Genomic DNA, 16,794 nt, shown 5'->3' on the forward strand with positions numbered 1-16,794 from the left:
TACATAGCAAATGATTTTAAAATGATCATGAATGTAAGTAATGGAAATGTGAAAAGAAATACTGCTCTGAAATAATACTAAAATAAACCTTCAAATGCTGCTGGATTCTCAACCCAAAACGCAGAAATTAATTTGTTGACATGGAAAGAGTTGTATAGTGGATTTGCGGTGATAGATACACAACAGTTGCGATTTTACAAATAATTATCTTAATCTGGTAAATGTGAATTTTAAAAAGCAGAGGGATCTGAAATCACAGGCTCACTCTGAGCTTTGAAGATTGAGATTTTATTTTCCAGAATTTAGGTCATCTGCCTGTGTGGGTCGGTCAGTCGCCAGATTGGAAATGCTTTGGCCCCAATATGCAAAGGAGATGGGAGCTTTAGACGGAGAGATTCCAGCAGCAGCATAGAGAGGTTAGAAGACAGTAAATGAGCATGAGGGAGAGGAGGTCAAGTCAAATTTTGAAGAATCTCAATGAAGACAAGAGACAACAATTTCACAACATTATCTGCAAAAACTGTGTCCTTTTTTTGAACACCTCTAGTCTGTGATGGGCACTTCTGCAATATAGATTAATTTCTACAAAGGAATTTTGTACAAAGAAGCTGTTCTTTTTATTATTTAAAAAGCACCATGAGCAGGCAAAGCACTTTCTAGGCATGTAGGACAACAAACATTCCTGAACAGTTCCCAGTTCCCCACGGTCCAGGTGGGCAAGAACCACAGTATGAAACGCTGTTGGGAACAGGATTGTCTTTCACTCACCTGGGCAGGTGTCCTGAGCCTGACAAACCACTGCTGCTAGACAGAGTAAAGAGAGGAGGGTTTTCTGGGCAGCTCTTCCCATGGCTAGTGCTGGTCTCTACAACGGCAGCTCCACTTGTCTTCTCACCACCTTCTCCTCTACTTTAGTAGGTCAGTCCCTGTAAGCCTTTTATATGCAATAACGAGAGAGCCCAGAGCAAATAAAGGTCTCTGCCTCCGGCATCTCAGCACCTCCTTCCCACTCTCCACATTCCAGCAGTTTCCACTGAGATGTTTATGCTGCAGCGGTCACAACTGTAGCTGATTAAATGGTCTGATAGGACATGTTCAGTACTGGACTAGCAGCCGTTGCTTCCCCCACACAACAAACGCAGTATCGTGCAATGATGATTATTGAACAGAGCCAGCCTGAATCTTTGCTCACAAAGTTAAGTCATGTGAATGTGTCTTCGGAAGTATTAAAATAGGGTGCCAAATGATGAACCCAAGCTGATTTTCTCCATCCCTTCAAAGCCCCCTGTTGGCTTTAGTGGGAACCTTTGGGTGAAGAAGGAGAGCAGGATTGGGTGAATTTACTGGCCAACTGCTCTTATTATTATTTGTATGACAGTAGCCACAGGAGACCTCGTGTCAGATTGGACCCCACTGTGCTGAGTGCTGGGCAAACCCGTAGTAGGAGACAGTAATAGTGGGATAGGTTCCAAGACCAGAAGTGACCATTGTGATCATCTAGTCTAACCTCCTGTATAACACAGGCCACAGAACTTCCCCAACATAATTCGAAGGGCAGAGCTTTTAGAAAAACATCCAATCTAGATTTTAAAATGGTCAGTGATGGAGAATCCATGACAACCCTTGGGAAATGGCTCCAGAGGTTAATCCACTCACCGTTAAATATTTACAACTTTATTTCCAGTCTGAATATGTCTAGCTTCAACTTCCAGCCATCTCTTTCCCAAAGACATTACAATCTAAATAGCCAAGACAAGTGAAGGGTTGGAAGAAAAGAATTATTATCCCGATTTTTGCAGTGCTCTGTGTGCCTGTGTCATAGAAATGATAAAGAATAATCATGCATGCCCAGGCCATATCTGCTGATATACCACAGCAGATATATATATTTTTCTATATGTACATGTGATTTGTCAGTGACTGCTGCACGGCAGATGCTATTGATGGCAGATCACTGCTGAGGTTCATTTCTTTATGTGCATGTGTGTTTGCATGATTCCAGTCTGTACAGCAAGAAGGCAGCTGCTGTTCTGCCTGTGTGCAAAGGATATTTCCTCTCTTTACACTAGGGAAGTGTGATGACACTTCCCAATGTGGTATTGTGCTTTGTAATTGGAATCGGAGATTCAATGCTGCAAACCAGACTATTGTAAGATATGGATCTCACTTTGGATAAAGCAGTAAGTCTATGTCAGGCAGCATAGGAAAGCAGAACACTGGATAGAGTGACAAGAGAGACAAAAAACTGGCAAGCCGTCAGTCAGTACAAAACAAACAACATAGAGACGCATGGAAAATGCAAAGCACAAGAGTTTGTAAAAACTTCAAGGATTGCTCATGATGTGGACAAAGAATAACCTCAACAATGCCCAGGTTTTGGTAAGTGCTGTAATATTTGTAAGAAATACAATCATTCTGCCAAAGTCTGCAACCGCGTTCAGCAACTGCGGAAGAGAAATGAAGCCTGTATGCTTATGCAAGTAATCCAGGAAGAGAGCACGGGCAACAGCTCAGGAGTTCTATCTAGGAGCTGTATCTGAAGAGGAAGGAAGAGATGAATGGACAATTTCCTTAGACACTAATGGGACTCTTATAACCTACAAATTGTGCACTGATGCTCAGGCAAATGTTGTTTCAGGTATTAGTGTTAAAAGGTTGGAAAAAACTCAGGGGACATGGTGAGCAAACAGGTCAAACTGAAAGCTTATAATGGGGGAACTCATTCCTGAACAGGTACATGTGTACTAGCAGTGACAGTAAAAGATCAAACAGAATTGTTGGACTTTGAGATAGTGCAAGGGAATAAAGCACGTACATTGGATTTAAAAACATGCCCAGCCCTTGGGCTGATACAAAGAGTGCATGTGGGAGAGGAAGTAAGGGACACATTATCCAGAACATTTGATAAAACTGTAATAGAAACAGGGGTGGAGTCCGACATAGTGCACATCAGACGGATAAAAAAAGAATTGTCCAGCCTCAGACAGGAAGTGGAAAGATTTTTTTCGGGCTACAGCTAATGGTGAGACTTTACAGAGGGTATTAAGGCTATTACTACAGGGTGGCCAGGACATTACATACCATGTCCCTATTTACAGCTTAAAGCAGAACTATCTGTTATTGATGGCATGTTGTTTAGAGAAACAACAAGGAGTCTGGTGGCACCTTAAAGACTGACAGATTTATTTGGGCATAAGCTTTTGTGGGTAAAAAAACCTCACTTTTACCTCACTTTTTTGTGAGGTTTTTTTACCCATGAAAGCTTATTCCCAAATAAATCTGTTAGTCTTTAAGGTGCCACCAGACTCCTTGTTGTTTTTTAGAGACTAACAAATTTATTAGAGCATAAGCTTTCGTGGACTACAGCCCACTTCTTCGGATGCATATAGAATGGAACATATATTGAGGAGATATATATACACACATACAGAGAGCATAAACAGGTGGGAGTTGTCTTACCAACTCTGAGAGGCCAATTAATTAAGAAAAAAAAACTTTTGAAGTGATAATCAAGCTAAGATTAGCTTGAAGTGATAATCAAGCTAAGATTAGCTTGAAGTGATAATCAAGTTAACTGTCTGTACTGGGCTAGCTTGATTATCACTTCAGAAGTTTTTTTTTCTTAATTAATTGGCCTCTCAGAGTTGGTAAGACAACTCCCACCTGTTTATGCTCTCTGTATGTGTGTATATATATCTCCTCAATATATGTTCCATTCTATATGCATCCGAAGAAGTGGGCTGTAGTCCACGAAAGCTTATGCTCTAATAAATTTGTTAGTCTCTAAGGTGCCACAAGTACTCCTGTTCTTCTTTTTGCGGATACAGACTAACACGGCTGTTACTCTGAAACTTGTTGTTTTTGTGGATACAGACTAACACGGCTACCTCCTGATACTTGACACCATGTTGTTTAGAGGAAATAGGAGAGTAGTGCCTAAGATGTTACAAGCTGATATGCTCACTTGTATAGAGGAAGGGTACTTGGGTATTGCAAAATGTAAATATAGAACCAGAGAGAGACTGTATTGGCCACAAATGAACAATCAGAGAAAACTGTTAAAATGTGTTAGACGTGTCAAAAATACCAACTAAACAGAAAAAAGAGCCTATGTTTTTACACAATGAACAGTTAAGAGCATGGTATGAAATCGGTATGGGTTTATTTACCTATGCTGATAAAAACAACGTTTTGATGGTGGATTGTTATTCTCATTGGCTTCAGTGAGGATGCTGGTGATAATGCGGTGATCTTCTCACTTGATGTGAAGGCTATTCCGGAGGCATCATTGGTGGTACCTCTCCAGCCTCTTGAGTTGCTGTCGATAGGTCACCCAGGTTTTGCATCCATAAAAGATTGTAGAAATAACAGTTGTCTTATAGACCTGGATCTTGGTGTCCTGCTGCAATGAAAACGCATTGAAGCAATTTTCCACAGGAAGCACTTGCACAGTTTATCCTGTGCTGGATCTCACTGTCGATTTTTGTGTTTTGAGAAAGTTGGCTGCCAAGGTAGCAAAAGTGCTCAACTGTCTCCAAAGTCTGTCCCTCAATGGTGATGTGTGGTAAGTCATGTGCAAGGCCTGAAGCAGGTTGATGGAGCACTTTAGTCTTCTCAATATTGACTGAGAGTCCTAGTGTTTGGTAAGCTTGGGCAAAAAAATCCAGTGTGGACTGAAGGTCATTCTCAGTGTGTATGAGGATGGCACAGTCATCAGCATATTGAAGATCAGTAATGGATGCCCTGAAGACGTCAAAGATTAAAAAGCCACCCATCCATTCTGTATTGAATGTCAACTCCACTGGGGAGTCTGTCTTTAATGAGTACCAAAATGGCTGCTAAATACATGGAGAACGGGGTTGGGGCAATAACGCATCCTTGCTTAAATCCAGTTTTGATGACGAAAGGGTCAGTCTCGAGGCCATTACAGAGAATGGTGGCAGTCATCTGATCATAAAGAAGACGTAGTACCTTAATACATTTTGGAGGACAGCCAAATCTATCCAGCACCATCTTCACTGAAGCCATTGTCACCAGCATTGAAGCAATGATCCCTATGCACCAGTTGACAGTCGCGCTCGGAGCAGGGGGACCTGTCCCCCTCACAGCCCCCATACCACATCCCCCGTGAGATGGGGGCAGGAGAACACGGGGGAAGATGCGGTGGTGGTCATCTTCCTCGGCCCCAGGATGCAGCAAGAGCTGTTGCCATGAAGCAGCAAGCCACCTGCCCGCCAGGCCTTCCCAGCCGAACCAGAGCCGGTCGCAGCACACTGTCTTGATGGAAATTTGCCCGACAGGGGCAGGGCCGTCCAAGTGGCAGCCCCCTTCTGACACCCCCTGGAGGGGAGGGGAGAGGGATCTGTCGTCCCGGGCCGGCTGCCCGAACCCGCTGGGTTGAATCCTCCAGGCAGACTGCACAGACCCCACCCATTCACCTCTTAATGATTTCACGGCCTCTTGAACTCTGTCTTCAAAGTTCTTTTCAACTTTCCCTTATGGTACTTGTTGAATATCTGTCTTGTGCCAGTATTTAGCCTTAGATGGAGTTTACCACCTGCTTTGGGCTGCATTCCCAAGCAACCCGACTCCAAGATGACCTGGTCCCGGAATGTCAGGGGCCACCACTGGTCTCACACCGTCCACAGGCTGTGCCTTGATCAGAAGGACGTAACCCCCCGAGAGCGGCACCAAGGAGTGGGTCATCTGTACAGCACATTTCCCACGCCCCACCGCAGGATGGGGATTTGGCGCTGGGGTCTTCCCTGTTCACTCGCCATTACTGAGGGAATCCTGATTAGTTTCTTTTCCTTCACTGACTAATATGCTTAAATTCAGCCGGTTGCCACGTCTGAGGTCATAGTCAGATGGGAACCCAGGGGCAGTTCTCATGTCTGATAATGTTCCACAGTTTGATGGAAACGAATTTAAATAATTGGCTCAAGAATATGGGGTTAAGCATGGAACTTTGAGTATCCTCAATCCACCGGTCTTGTAGAGAATGGTGTGAAAATTGTTAAATGGCTTTTGAAAAAGGCCACTGCCACCTGTACAGATCCATATTTGACTCTACTGAACTATAGAGCAGCACCAGTGAATCATGGACTATCACCTGCGGAGCGACTGTTTGGCAGGAAGCTGAGAACAAGACTCTGTAATTCAGTAGTGATCCCGAAAGGCAATACTGACTTAGATGCCCAAAGGGAAATAAAGCCAATCTGGGAATTACAGACCAGTCAGATTAACTTCAGGACCCAGAAATATAATGTTGGTTTGTAGCTCATCTGGTCTTCTGGTGGGCTAGTTTCAAGCTAAGTTTCTCTGGAAATATCAGCTACTGCTACAGCTGCAACTTGTGTGGTATTGCACGAATTGTTTTCCTGACTTAAACCTTGCCACAATGACAGAGTCATGTGCCCTGAATTGAGATGCAGCTCACACATTGCTACTTTAGGCCTGGTCTACACTAGGCGTTTATGTCGAAGTTAGCGCCGTTACATTGAATTAACCCTGCACCCGTCCACACTGCGATGCTATTTAGTTCAACATAGAGGTCTCTTTAATTCGACTTCTGTACTCCTCCCCGACGAGGGGAGTAGCGCTAAATTCGACATGGCCATGTCGAATTAGGCTAGGTGTGGATGGAAATCGACGCTAATAGCTCCGGGAGCTATCCCACAGTGCACCACTCTGTTGACGCTCTGGACAGCAGTACGAGCTCGGATGCTCTGACCAGCCACACAGGAAAAGCCCCGGGAAAATTTGAATTTGAATTCCTTTTCCTGTCTGGCCAGTTTGAATCTCATTTCCTGTCTGGACATCGTGGCGATCACAGCAGCACTGGCAACGATGCAGAGCTCTCCAGCAGTGATGGCCGTGCAGTCTGTGAATAGAAAGAGGGCCCCAGCATGGACTGATCGGGAAGTCTTGGATCTCATCGCTGTGTGAGGCGATGAGTCCGTGCTTTCTGAGCTGCGCTCCAAGAAACGGAATGCAAAGATCTATGAGAAGATCTCTAAAGACATGTCAGAGAGAGGATACAGCCGGGATGCAACGCAGTGCCGCGTGAAAATCAAGGAGCTGAGACAAGGCTACCAGAAGACCAAAGAGGCAAACGGACGCTCCGGATCCCATCCCCAGACATCCCGTTTCTACGAGGCACTGCATTCCATCCTCGGTGCGGCCGCCACTACTACCCCACCACTGACCGTGGACTCTGAGGATGGGATAGTGTCCACGGCCGGTTCCTCAGACATGTTAGGGGACGGGGAAGATGAGGAAGGAGATGAGGAGGGCGAGGCAGTCGGCAGCGCTCACAACGCTGATTTCCCCGACAGCCAGGATCTCTTCATCACCCTTACAGAGATCCCCTACCAAGCGTCCCCAGCCGTTACCCCGGACACAGAATCTGGGGAAGGATCAGCCAGTAAACATCTAAACATTTATTTTTAACAGAACAGGAATATTAACAATTAAAAGAATGGGTTCTTCATGATTACTTTGCCCTAGGCGCTTAACGGTTCAGTCATGGGCAGTGCAAGTTTTGAAAAAAAATCTAGCAATGTCCGGTTTTCCGTGATTGTCCCGCACAAGCCGCTCTACTGTTTAGTCCCTGCTACTGCAGCTACAGTAAAATGCGGTCTATATGTCCGGGGATAGAGCAGTAATCCTCCTGGGACATCTCGATGAAGCTCTCCTGGAGGTAATTGGAAAGCCGTTGCATGAGGTTCCTGGGGAGAGCGGCCGTATTGGGTCCTCCAAAGTACGACACGTTGCCGCGCCACGAGACTATCAAGTACTCGGGAATCATTGCTCTGCACAGCAGGGCGGCATACGGCCCTGGTCTTTGGAGGCTTTCCCGGAGCATTCTCTCTCTCTCGCTCTCAGAGATCCTCATCAGGGTGATGTCGCCCATGGTGACCTGCTTTGAATTAGGTAGGGGAATGTTAGTGTTGGGACTGCTTGCCCGTTCCTTTACAGAACTGTAACCGCTGGTTTGCAGCCACGCGGTGGAGGCGGGAGAGGGGCAGCCAAAAGGGATCGTTCCCGGGGACAGCCGCGAGGGGGTGGGACAGGGGCAGAGTTCCCGCTTGCCGGATTGCTGGCAGCAGGGACTGACATTGCTTTAAATGTGAAATGAGGCCAGTGGTAATATAAAAGTTTTAAACTGCCACAAGTCTACGGCTTACCATGTCTGCCTGCAACAGAAATTCCGCTGTGCTGTCCCGCTTCTCAAATGTGCTGTGCAAGACCCCAGGCACTGAATGCGAAGGCCGAGAATTCGACCTTGTGCTGAGTGCGCATGTGATAGGTGCTGTGCATGGTCTTGTTCACAGAGAAAGACTATGTTCTTTGTTCACAACTACATTTATCTTTCTGAGGAATTCACTCCCTTTTTCCCATTTCCACAGCCCCATCTGCGACTGTCTCACAACCTAGCCTGGCATCACACTCCCAGAGGCTAGCACAGATTAGGCGTAGGAAGAAGAGGACACGGGAGGACATGTTCTCGGAGCTTATGGCCTGTTCCCGAGCCCAGGCAGCACAGCAGACCCAGTGGCGGGAGAACTTGACCCAAATGCACCAAGCAAACATGGATCGGGAGGAGAGGTGGCAGCAGGAAGACCAGCAGGCGACTCAAACGCTGCTTGGACTACTGAGGGAGCAAACAGACACGCTCCGGCGCCTTGTGGATGTTCTGCAGGAACGGAGGCAGGAGGACAGAGCCCCACTGCAGTCTATCTCTAACCGCCCTCCCCCGCCACCAAGTCCCATACCCACCTCACCCAAAGTGCAAAGAAGGAGAGGCTGCAGAGTCCGTGCTAACTCTCACTCCACCCCTGCAGAGAGCTCTAGTAGCAGAAGGCTCTCATTCCCCAAAATTTGAAAAGTTCTTTCCTTCCTGCCTGACACAAGCCCCCGTCCAAGTTTCACCTCCCAGTTCCATGTGTAGTTGATAATAAAAAATACGTTTCTGTTAACTACTGTTTCAATCATGTTCTTTTGGAGGAGGAGGGGAAAGGGGGTTGGTAATTGGACAGGACAGTCACCTTTGGCAGGGTACATAGGCGGGGGCAGGCACAGCAGCAGGGCACATACACAGTGCAGTGATGCAATGACTAGTTACCCTGGTTAGTCTGGAAGGTGGTTTTCATGTTATGTGGTGGGGGGTGGGTTGCTCTGTGACTTTGTGGCGGGGGAGGGCAGTTACAGATCTTAAGCGCCGGTCCTTATGCAGGATCACAGAGCCACGCAGCAGGGGATCTGTAACCGTCCTCCCCCTGCCACAAAGTCACATAGCCCCCCCATACACACAGTCCCGATCAGGAGGGGTGACAGGCTCCATTGAAACAACCATCCCACCGCAGCGGAGCCCGTCAATCCTTGAGTTTAGAAGCTTCATTCGCGTCACTACACTACACCCGCTCCGCACCCCAGTCTGCGTCCCAGTTTTAAAAAATTCCCGTGAAAACAGTATTAAAGAAAACGGTGTGCATTAACAAAGTAGAACTATTTTTATTTCGAAACGTGTGTTGGAAGGGGGGTGAAGGGGGTATGTAACTGGATAGGATAGTCAACATTAACTGGGTAAAGAAATGGGGGCAGGTTCAGCTTCTCTGTACACAAACTTGAAAGTCACAGGTTACCCTGCTCACTCAGGAACTTAACTTTCAAAGCCTCCCGGATGCACAGCGCGTCCCGCTGGTCTCTTCTCATCGCCCGGCTGTCTGGCTGTGCATAATCAGCAGCCAGGCTATTTGCCTCAACCTCCCACCCCGCCATAAAGGTCTCCCCCTTGCTCTCACAGAGATGGTGGAGCACACAGCAAGCTGCTATAACGATGGGGATATTGGTTTCGCTGAGATCACAGCGAGTCAGTAAGCTTCTCCATCTCCCCTTGAGACGGCCAAAAGCACACTCCACCACCATTCTGCACTTGCTCAGCCGGTAGTTGAAGAGTTCTTTTTCACTGTCCAGGGCGCCAGTATAGGGCTTCATGAGCCAGGGCATTAGCGGGTAGGCTGGGTCCCCGAGGATGACTATAGGCATCTCCACATCCCCAACAGTTATTTTGTGGTCCGGGAAGTAAATACCTTGCTGCAGCCGTCTAAACAGACCAGAGTTCCTGAAAACACGAGCGTCATGAACCTTGCCCGGCCATCCCACGTAGATGTTGGTAAAACGTCCCCTGTGGTCCACCAGTGCTTGCAGCACCATGGAAAAGTAGCCCTTTCGGTTAATGTACTGGGTGGCCTGGTGGTCCGGGGCCAGGATAGGGATGTGAGTTCCATCTATGGCCCCACCGCAGTTTGGGAATCCCATCGCTGCGAAGCCATCTATGATCGCCTCCACGTTTCCCAGGGTCACTACCTTTGGCAGCAGTACATCAACGATTGCCTTCGCTACTTGCATCACAACAACCCCCACGGTAGATTTGCCCACCCCAAACTGGTTCGAGACTGACCGGTAGCTGTCTGGCGTTGCAAGCTTCCAGAGGGCTATCGCCACTCGCTTCTGGACAGTCAGTGCAGCTCGCAACCGGGTGTCATTGCGCTTCAGGGCAGGGAACAGCAACTCACAAAGTTCCAGGAAAGTTCCCTTCCGCATGTGAAAGTTTCGCAGCCACTGGGTTTCATCCCAGACCTGCAGCACTATGCGGTCCCACCACTCAGTGCTTGTTTCCCGTGCCCAGAATCGCCGTTCCACGGCATCAACATGACCCATTGCCACCGTGATGTCCTCGGCGCTGGGTCCCGTGCTTTCTGAGAGGTCTGTGCTACTCTCAGACTTCGGGCCATCACCGCGGTGCCGTAGCCTCCTCGCCTGACTTTTCTGCATCTGCCTCAGGGAAACCTGTATGATAAGCTGCGAGGCGTTGAGAGCGGCCACAACTGCAGCGATGGTCGCAGCGTGCTCCATGCTCGCAGTGCTGTGGCGTCCGCGCTGTCAATGACTGGAAAAGTGCGCGAACTGATTTCCCGCCGGCGCTTTCAGGGAGGGAGGGCGAGACTGATGGACGGATGATGACACTTACCCAAAAGCACCCTGGACACATTTTGTTACCCAGAAGGCTTTTGCGGCTACACCCAGAATTCCAATGGGCAGAGGGGACTGCGGGAACTGTGGGATAGCTGACCACAGTGCACCGCTTCGAATGTCGACGCTTTCACCGTTAGTGTGGACTCACAAAGTCGAATTACTGTCCTTAGTGTGGACACACACGTTCGACTTTGCAATATCGATTCCAAAAATTCGATGCAAGTAAAATCGAACTACTCTCGTAGTGTAGACAAGGCCTTAGACTCCAGGGATTGATCAGGTAGTTTACAAAATGATAGTTTCTGCTTCTTAGGATCTTTGGAGGCCGTTTGAAATAACAAAAAAAATCACTTTTTCTTTTCGTTCTCTAAAATCAGACCTGTATTTTTATTTATGGCTTTCATTTTCAAACACCGTCCGGTATGAGAATAACTAAGCTGGTAGCGTAGGCCTGAATGAAGCGTATTTTTGTGCTGCTTAATTTATCCTTGATTGTGGGGGGAAATCCTAAAAAAAAAAATGTTGATTTTCCGTGCAGAATCTAGCTGAGATAAGCAAAGCTAGCGTGGGGCTGGGGAGAGGCCGTAGCAGGCAGATACATACCTCTCAGCGTCCCACTGCATGAGAAGGCTCTAGACACAACCCATCCCACCAGCAGCTCCGTCGGCACAGGTGCATACCCAGAGGCTGCAGCCCCCTGCAGGATGGGAAGGAAACTTCTAGTAGCAGCAGGCACTGCTGGGCATGCTCAGATGCTGTGGAGTTTTCAAAGGCCTTGCAGGGCAGGTGGCTATGGGTCGCCTGGGACCAGCGGCGATATGTAGGGGGCTCATGTGGGGCCAGGTCCCCCGCTCCCCCGATTGGCCTGCAGAGTGGGGGGGAGAGGGGCTCTGTCCTCCTGCTGCGCCTGCCCACCCAGCGTGCCTGGCCCCTGTCCCTGGCAGCAGGGCCCGGGCAGGGGGGAACCCGCCGCTGCTGCCACCTGCCCAGCCAAACTCTCTCAGGCAGCTGCTGTGCTGCATGGAATAGCATCATGGAGCGGCCGGCTTCAGCCGGCGTGAGAAGTGGTTCCATCCCGCTCTCCGCCCGGCCTGGCTGCCAGAGAGAGCGACTGAACATGCCGGGGGGGCACAGTGGGAGAAGGACAGAGCCTCCTGCCCCCCCCCCCAAGATAATATGGGGCAGGGAAAGCATGGCAGCCCCACGCTGGGCATAGGAAAAGGGGGGGGTTGCTTGACAGAGATGATACGTGGGGCGATCACGTACCCCCCCACTATGGGGGAGGAGCATAGGCGGCAAGTTATATGGGGCAGTGGTGCCCGTGCTCCACCAATATTTAAGAACATGGGCCTGGCTCCACCAGTGTTTGGGCTTACCAGGCTTTGGGGGGCCTCACGCTTCAAGGGGATGTGGGGTTCAGGGCAGCGTAGGGGATTAGCAGGGGGCCTGGTGCCAGCAGCAGTGAGCGACCCAGCCCCAGCCCACCCCTCTTCCGCTCTGTCCCACCAGCTCCCGACGTCACTTGGGGGAGGGGGCAGAAGCCGGAAAGAGGTGGGGCAGGGGCTTGGGAGAAGGGTTGGAATGGGGGTGGGGAGGGAGACACAGGGCCAGACACATTTCAGCTTTAATGCTATTGTGTGTACAAACAAATCTGAGACGTGGAAATCATTGAGCAGCCTTTGGTTTATTGACAGAGGGGAAGGTTCTCCAGAGGCAGCATCTGAGGGTAACGAGTCACTAACACCACAGGAAGAATTGCACGGCAGCGGTAGGAGCTGTCGTGGTGCTTCTGGGAATGGAATCAAGCGACAGCAGAGCCAGGCAGGAGAGGAGATATAACCTAGACAGAGCTGGCTGACATTTTCCAAACTATGAGTTTTTCTATGGACAAGCAGCTTTTTAAAAAACATGAAAATGTTCATGAAAATATCATTGATGTGGTTGTAATGTTTTGTTTGGCAGGAAAAAAATCACGCTTTTTAAATGTTTTCAGCAATTCTTTTCTAAAATATTCTCATGTTAATGACCAATTTTTGTTTCTTTCTAGAAAACCAGGATTTTGGTAAATGAGAAAATAAAATAACATTTTCAGATACTAGAGGAATTAAAAAAAAATTAAAAACACAAAAGCAAAACTGGGTTAATTTAGAATCCTTTGAAATGAAAACCACTTTAAAATTCAATTTTTCCCCCACAAAACTATTCTTTTTACCAGCTCTAGTCCTAGTGCACTGCGCTGGGTAAGTGTGTATGATGATGTCTGCCCCCTTGTGGCTGGTGCATAAAGAAAAGATCTTTATTGTCATCTGCAGATTAATGTTCATTATGACAGGCCTATAATTGCTATATAAGAACTAAGTATAATTATTACAATTGCCTCCCTGATTGGCTACACGGGCCTCATTTTCATCTCTGACATCTTGTAGGAGTATTGGTGCCCTTTGCCTGTCAACCAGTTCACCCCATCAGCATAGCTTTCATGGGCTCCTTTCAGGTATAATCCGTTCAGGTTGGACATATGACAATTCCCGTACCACCAGCCCCCTTTAAAGGTTACAGCACAGTTAATTAGAGACATGTCATTGTCACGGTCGTGGGTTGTAAACATCATGCCATTGTGTTCGATTAAAGAATCCCCTGTGGAAACAATTGGGTTTATTTATTACATGTTTTTATAGTCACAAGGTGGGTGACATAATCTCTTATTGTTTATTTATTACATTTTTACAGTTCAGTTCCCACAGCCCAGCCTGGTGGTTCTGCAGTGGGGTTACTAAATTTCTCCCTTCACCACGCAGCAGAAAGCTCCCTGGGGTCAGGAGAGAGACTGCAATTCTACTTCCAGAGAGGAACATTTTACACCAGGCCATAATCTGAGTGTATCTCCGCACAAGATCGGATAGGAAACTCTTCAACCTGTCATGACTTAAGTCAAAGACCAAAGTCAAAAAGGTGCTAATCAGGGATCTTTTATTCACTGATGATGCTTCCCTCATAGCCCACGATGAAGATCTATTAAGAACTCATGGGCCGCCTTTAAAGTATCTGTCAGGCATTTGCTCTCACCATCAGCATCAAGAAAATGGTTGTATTAGGACAGGGGGGTCCACAAGATCCTTCAATCACCTTAAATGCCAACCAGCTAGAAGTAGTCCAAAAAGGTCAGCTATTTAGGTTCTACAGTTACCACAAACCTCTCACTGGATGAAGAACTAAATGTTCCCATTGGAAAGGCTGCCACCACCTTTAGCAGAGTAACTAAAAGAGCCTGGAACAACTCAAAGTTTACCATCAAGACCAAAATGCTAGTGTACCAAACCTGCTTGCTCAGCACTCTCATGGATGGTGGGGAAACATGGGCACCTTATGCTCATCAGGACAAAAAGTTAAACAGTTTCCACTTATGCTGTTTACGCTGCATACTCAACACCAAATGGCAAGATAAAGTCACCAATGCAGAGGTTCTTCAAAGGGCAAATTTACCAAGTATGACAAGCAAAGATGACTGTGCTGGCTGGGCCATATGAGTAGGTTGGATACATACTGAAGGACATGCTATATGGGAAGCTATCAGAGGGAACAACAACAACAGGACGTCCCAAGCTTCGCTATAAAGACTCATGCAAACGAGATATGAAGAAATTGGAGTTAATCGTGACCTATGAGGAATCTTGGCAAGTGATCGTAACAAGTGGCACCATCGTCTCCATCAGAGTTTCAAAGTCCATGCCAGAAGCTGGCTCCTACAGCTTGAAGAGAAAAGAGCCCGTAGGAAGCAAGCAGCTCCCAACCGAGACAGATACATTTGCAACAACTGCCAAAGATCGTGCAAATCTGGGATTGGACTATTCAGGCACACGAGACATTGCAAACCATCTACATCATAGGCTGCAATTCCCACCGTCTCTTTTAGATGAAAGGATGCCAAAAAATTATAGTCTGATCTCAGTTACACCACAACAAATCCAGAGTAACTCATTGCCGTCAATATATGCTCAGTCCTTGGGTGTCTTGAAATCAGTTTGCACTATCGTGATGATATAATGTGAGCCCAATGTGCTCCTAACCCAATAGCTTAGCCTGGAGCCTGCTGAGGATTCAGGATCATAGAATCACAGAATCAGAGAAATGTCAGGCTGGAAGGGACCTAGAGAAGTCATCAAGTGCAACCCCCTGGGCTGAGGCAGCACCAAGTAAATCTAGACCTTCCCTAACAGATGTTTGCCCAACCTGTTCTTTAAAACTTGCAGTGATGCGGATTTCACAACCTCTGTTGGAAGCCTATTCCAGAGCTTAACAACCCTTATACTTAGAAATTTAATTCTAATATCTAATCTAGATCTCCTTATCAAAGATTAAACTGGTCACTTCTTGTCCTACCTTCAGTGAACATATAGAACAATTGATCATAGTCCTCTTTATAGCAGCCCTTAACATATTTGAAGACTCTTACCAAATCCCCCACCCCCCATCCCACCCCCAATCTTCTTTTCTCAAGACTACACCTCACCAGTTTTTTAACTTTTCCGCATAGGTCAGGTTTTCTAAACCGTTTATCATTTTTCATGCTCTCCTCTGAACTCTCTTCAATTTGTCCACATCTTTCCTAAAGTGTGGTGCCCGGAATTGGACACTGTTCTCTGGCTGAGGTCTCACCCGTGCTGAGTAGAGCAGGACAATTACCTACTGTTTCTTACATGCCACACTCTTGTAAACACACCCAGACCAATATTAGTTTTTTGTGCAACTACATCACATTGTTGACTCATATTCAATTTGCGATCCACTCTAAACCCCAGTTCTTTTTCAGCAGTACTATCACCAAGCCAGTTATTCCCCATTCTGGAGATGTGCATTTGATTAGTCTTTCTTAAGTGAATCACTTTGCCTTTGTCTTTACTGGATTTCATCTTGTTGAATTCAGACCAGTTCTCCAATTTGCCAAGGTGATTTTGCATTCTAATCCTGTCCTCCAAAGTGCTCACAACCCCTCCCAGTTTGGTGCCATCTGCAGATTTTATGAGCATATGCTCCACTCAATTATCCAACTCATTAAGGAAAATATTGACTACTACCGGACTCAGGACTGACCCCTGCAGAACTCCATTAGTTACACCCTCCCAGCTTACCATTGATGACTACACTTTGAGCACAGTCTTTCAACCAGTTGTGCACCCACCTTATAGTAATTGCACCCAGACTGCGTTTCCCTAGTTTGCTTATTGAGAATGCCATGTGGGATTTTGTCAAAAGTCTTACTAAAATCAAAATATATCATGTCTACTGCTTTCCCCTTATCCACTAAGCCAATAACCCTGTCAAAGAAGGAAATTAGGTTGGTTTGACATGATTTGTTCAAGAGAACTCCATGGTGGATATTGCTAATTAATCCTATTGTCCTCTAGGTGTTTACAAATTGATTGTTTAGTAATTTGAGTGAGTATTTTTCCAGATATCAAAGTTAGGCTGACTGGCCTACAGTCCCTCGGGTTCTGTTTGTTACCCTTTTTAAAGATAGGTACTATGTTTTCCCTTCTCCAGTGCTCTGGGACCTCACCCATCCTCGAGGAGTTCGCCAGATAATTATTAATGGTTCTGAGATTGTTTCAGCTAGCTGTTTTAGTCCTTTAGGATGAGTTTCACCAGGTACTCCTAACTTGAATACATCTACTCAGAGACTTGTTATTAATGGTTCCCAATCCTGCTGGAAAGGCATAACGAGTGGGGTACCGCAGGGGTCTGTTTTGGGACCGG

The 16,794-nt window shown here is 47.0% G+C and overlaps 1 protein-coding gene across 1 annotated transcript in view; it reads right to left on the reverse strand.

The window, feature by feature from the left end:
• Positions 1-16,794, reverse strand: part of LOC128825178 (ficolin-2-like) — a 46,130-nt gene that overhangs the window by 11,520 nt on the left and 17,816 nt on the right. The window lies entirely within an intron of this gene.

Source organism: Malaclemys terrapin, chromosome 17, assembly GCF_027887155.1.
Source record: "Malaclemys terrapin pileata isolate rMalTer1 chromosome 17, rMalTer1.hap1, whole genome shotgun sequence".
Classification (NCBI taxonomy): Eukaryota; Metazoa; Chordata; order Testudines; family Emydidae; genus Malaclemys; species Malaclemys terrapin.